At 46.0% G+C, this 4,887-nt stretch overlaps 2 pseudogenes; both read left to right on the top strand.

Annotated features, from left to right (window-relative positions):
• The window catches only part of LOC102388666, a 940-nt pseudogene extending 255 nt beyond the window's left edge, over positions 1–685 (top strand).
• LOC102367753 overlaps positions 1–1,811 on the top strand; it is a 17,000-nt pseudogene extending 15,189 nt beyond the window's left edge.
• The last annotated feature ends 3,076 nt before the right edge of the window (positions 1,812–4,887 follow it).

The raw sequence follows: 4,887 nt of genomic DNA, 5'->3' as shown, positions 1-4,887 counted from the left end.
CCCAGGCAACCCCATTTCTCCAGCTGGCTGTGGGGCTCAGATTTTCCTTGTGCTGACCATGGGTGTATCAGAGTGCCTCCTCCTGGCAGTCATGGCTTATGACAGGTACATAGCGATCTGCAACCCCTTGCAGTACCCCATTCTCATGAGCAGGAACATCTGCTTTCTTTTATCAGCTGGGGTCTGGATGGGAGCATCAGTAAATGCCTTGTTTCACACAGTGTTTACACTGGCTCTCCCCTACTGTGGCTCAAAAGAGATTGACCACTTCTTCTGTGAGGTCCCAGCCCTGCTCAAATTGTCCTGCTCTGACACCTCTCGATATGAGACTCTGCTGTATGTGACTGGCATTGTTGTGCTCCTCATCCCTTCTTCCATTATACTAGCCACTTACACTTTTATCCTCTCCAGGGTCCTGAGAATGAAGTCAACTAAGGGACAGCAGAAAGCTCTGGCCACCTGCTCCTCCCATCTCACTGTGGTGGTCATGTTTTACGGGGCAGTCATCTTCATGTACATGAGACCCAGCTCGTACCACTCACCAAAGCAAGACAAAATTGTGTCTCTGTTTTACACCATTGTCCCCCCAGTACTGAATCCACTCATCTACAGCCTGAGAAACAGGGATGTCTTACATGCCCTCAGAAAGTGGATTGGGAAATGCAGAGACTTACAGCAAGATTGACAGAAGTTGTAGCCTGCCCAGGGGAGCGGGGAGGGAGACTTGCATGCTGCTCAGCACATTGCAGAGCCTGGCAGCCCTAACTGTAAAATAATGTCTCTGATGTCCAGCCTGAACCTCCTCTCTAACACTTTTTGGCTGCTCTTCCTAGTAACCCTGGGTGGTGCCAGGGGGAACAGAGCCTCCCCCAATTCCCTCTGGTCCAAGCTGGTAAGTTTGTAAGTTGCCACCAGATCCCCTCTCAGCCTTCTCTTGTGGACACTGAATAGTTTCAGGCCCTTTATCCTCTCCTCATGGGGCCTGCCCCACTACCCCTTGACCATTCAGGTGGCCCTCTTCTGGACCCTCTCGATGCTGTCCACATCCCTCCTGAAGCGCAGCACACAGAACTGGATGCAGGACTCCAACTGCAGCCTGACTAGAGCCGCATGGAGGGGAATGATCACCTCCCTGACCTGCTTGTGGTGTATCTGTAGATGTATGACAAGGTGCGGTTAGCCTTGCTGACCTCTTCCTCACATTGACAGCTCATGTTCATCCTGCAGTCAACAATGACTCCAAGGTCCCTTTCTGCCACCGTGTTGACAAGAAGGGTGTTTCCCAGCCTGTAAGTGTGTTGCTGGTTCCTTCTCCCTAGATGCAGCACCTTGCCCTTGTCTGTGTTGAAGTCCATCCTATTCTCATCCGTCCACCTCTGTAACCTGCCTAGATCTACCTGGATTCTGTCCCTCCCCTCCAGCATGCCCACCTCACCCCACAACTTGATGTCATCAGCAAATTTGGACAGCGTGCTTTTTCGTTTCCCGCAATCACCAGATTGCCAAGCGTAGCCTGTACCAACCTCATGCTACCCAGTGCCTTCTCCTTACTTCCTATGTATTTAAAAAGGGACTTTTTATTATCCTTAATTCTGGTCAGTAGCCCTAGGTCCATCTCTGCCTTGGCCTGACTAACAGCCTCCCTGATTAACCTGTTCTATTTAGCAGAAATTTTAGGTTAACCTGTTCTATTTAGCAGCTTTATTCATGAAAAAGGCTGTTACCCAAGAATCTATGTAAGCCTTTGTAAAATAAATTGATTTGATATATTCCAGATATCATGGAAAAGGGCAACAGGGAGAAACAGGAAGATTTCAAGGTTTACATCTATGGCAAGAATGCAGAGCAGTAAATGAAAACAAAACCGTGTCCAATATTCCTTTCTTTGTGACTGGAAGGAATGGAGCTGATGGGTAGACACAACAAAATGAATGCACAGCATTAATGAAATAAAGGAATTTTTCATTAAAAATGAATAAGATATTGAAAAATGTTTATAGGAGTGCTCCTTCTGAAAGAAGCAATGGAACAATTTTGTGAAGGCTGGCTATCTCCATATTCCCAACTTTACCTACAAAATGAACAAACCCATGTGCTAGGTTCAAATAGAGCATTCCTCCATCTGCCCCTGAGAAGAAATCCCTATGATCTAAAGGAATTTTTCATTAAAAATGAATAAGATATTGAAAAATGTTTATAGGAGTGCTCCTTCTGAAAGAAGCAATGGAACAATTTTGTGAAGGCTGGCTATCTCCATATTCCCAACTTTACCTACAAAATGAACAAACCCATGTGCTAGGTTCAAATAGAGCATTCCTCCATCTGCCCCTGAGAAGAAATCCCTATGATCTCCTTCTGAGATGTTGAAATCTCTATGTTGTCACTGAGGGGAATGTAGTATAGGTCACCTGCGTGTCCCCCTGAATTGTGAGTGTGGGTGAGAAAGAAGAGGCCATTGTGTTTGTGGTCCTCATGCATAATGATGGATGAGCCTGTTGATAGTGGAGCTGGCTCTGAGACTAGCCAAGCCATGGTTCCCAGAAGAGAAAAGTTGTTGAACTGAAGTGTGGCTTCAGGGAAACAGTGACCCCAGACTGACTACCAAGATGGAGAGGGGAGTCATAGGATCCTGCCTGTAATAATCTTGGCCATATGGGCTGAAGTAGGCCACTGGAGACCATAAAGACCTGGGGCAACACCTGCATTTCAGACATTGGGTGTTAAGTGTTTGAAAAAGCTTTCAGAGGAGAGTATCCCCAGAGTCACGCACAGCGCTAGAGATCCTAAGTCACTCCCCTGCCCCCTGTGCATGTGTACATCATGGTGGTCATAGGCCTGGAGTGGCTGGCGTGGTTCCTTTGTGAACCTTGCAGGTTCCCCTGTGCACCCCCATGCCAAACATTGCAGATTGGCGGAGGGGCCTGGTGGCCCTGCTTTTTGTGGCTGACCAGTTGGGAGGCAAAAACAGCACCATATTTAATACTGCAACTTTGGCCTTCCTGCCAATCAAGAGTGAGTGGCAGGGTCCCTCTGCCAATCTATGTGTGGGGAGGGGTGTGGAGGGGACAGGACATGCCAGGGACCCTGCAGGATTAATGGAGCTGTGCAGAAGACTTCCACTTTGAATTATGTATGTCCCTAGTTATGAGGTCAAGGTCGGCAAAGGATACCAGAAGGCATTGAACACATGTGACAGTGGTGTGGATGTACTACTGGGGCAGTGCCGGGGGCCCTAATAGGCAGCCCAGCCTGGACTAATTCCCTAACCAACAGAGGCTCTAACTGATTGCCCAACTCTGGTATTGAACCAACTGGCCACTGCTAGGGCCTCCTGCTGGGCTGCTGGTAATGGCTGTCTCTTCAATAAAGTCCAGCTGTGGCAGCAGGCTGCAGGCCAGATGACACTTCTGTGTGTAGATCTGCTGTGGTAAGCTCTCTGGATCCTGCTGGGTTTTCAGCTCTGGGTTTCCAGCTTCTCACCCTGCTTGCCTGCGTGTTTTGGCTCCGGCTCTTGGAATCGCTTTGCTATGCTTGCTCACTTCGTGTTTCCTGAACCTTGCCCGGGGCTCTGCCTGAGGTTTTCTCCAATGGACCTTATAGCTAAGTCCTTGATTCCTGATCTCTGACTTGGCCATAGATTTGGAGTCTACACATAGCTTCTGCCTTCTCCCAACAGCCTTCACATTAGGCCAGAACACCTATGCCATGGTCCTTACCGGCAGTCATCTTCATGTGCATGAAACTCAACAATTGCCATTGGAAACGCTCAATAAAAGTTTGTGTCTCCATACTACACCATTGTAAGCAAAATGCTGGACATGCAGCTGCACAGGTACGGAGCGGCGGAGAATAATTAGTAGCTCAAACATTCTGCCGGGCAGGCACAAATCCCCTTGGGGAGCCTCAATTCTATATTCTGACTGTTAAGACACATGTACAGTATCTACTCCAGGGTGTTTTTTTCAGGAACTCCAAGCATTGGAAAGGCAATTTGGTTGCCTGGCAGGCTGTTGTACTCAGCAGCGCCTGCCACCCTTCTCCTGCAGTCATAGAGGTGCCGGTGTGACCGTGTGACTATTGATATAGCGAGAAGAGACAGTTTCTGTGTTTCGAATACTTTTATTTTCTGAATGCGGATTTTGTTGGTGCTGTACCTGTAGCACTCAAATGAGACCCCACGCAGGGTATTTGGCATGGTCACGTGGTCAGTCACTAGACATTTTCTGAATGAATGCATAAAATATAGTGGAATCCCCCTAAATTGTTTCCCATCCTAAAATCATTCATGTTAATGGAAATGCTGATGGACATCTTTTATTAAAATGTTTTCAAACTATTATTTTGTATTCATTACATTTCAATAGTGTTTTAGTACACGCAGGATTATTTGCCTGAAAGCTGTAGCAAAATGAAAAACAGTGAAAATAATAGCCAAATGTCACGTTTTCATTAAAACAGCTTTCAATCTTTAACCTGCTTCTGTCACATATTTCATTTCTTCTTCTTCATTTATATCCCTATATTTGATATTATCTATTCCTTATAGTTTACTGAACATCTGTTTTGGTTGCCAAAGTTGCTCTGTATTGATTTTCAAAAAAAGCTGAGTACCCGCCCCCCTCAAATTCACATGTATTTAAGGGGTATCAATTGGAGTACTTGAAAAGTAAAAAACTAAAGCTAAGGAAAATCTTCTATTAAAAGCATATATGGTGGCACACTTGCTTTCAATGCTTAATAGAAAGTTATAGCTTTCCATTTTACTTCCAGAGTAAAATGACTTGAAATGATTAACATAGAGCCAAATATTCTGTTAAAAAAATTCAACCTCTTCCACTCCTAGCTCCAGGCATTTCTGGCACTCTTGAACCTACCTCATAATTTTAG

This window comes from Alligator sinensis, unplaced genomic scaffold (genome assembly GCF_000455745.1).
Source record: "Alligator sinensis unplaced genomic scaffold, ASM45574v1 scaffold1602_1, whole genome shotgun sequence".
Lineage (NCBI taxonomy): Eukaryota > Metazoa > Chordata > Crocodylia > Alligatoridae > Alligator > Alligator sinensis.
The sequence above is the reverse complement of the archived record's forward strand: the minus strand, read 5'-3'. Positions and strand labels throughout refer to the sequence as shown.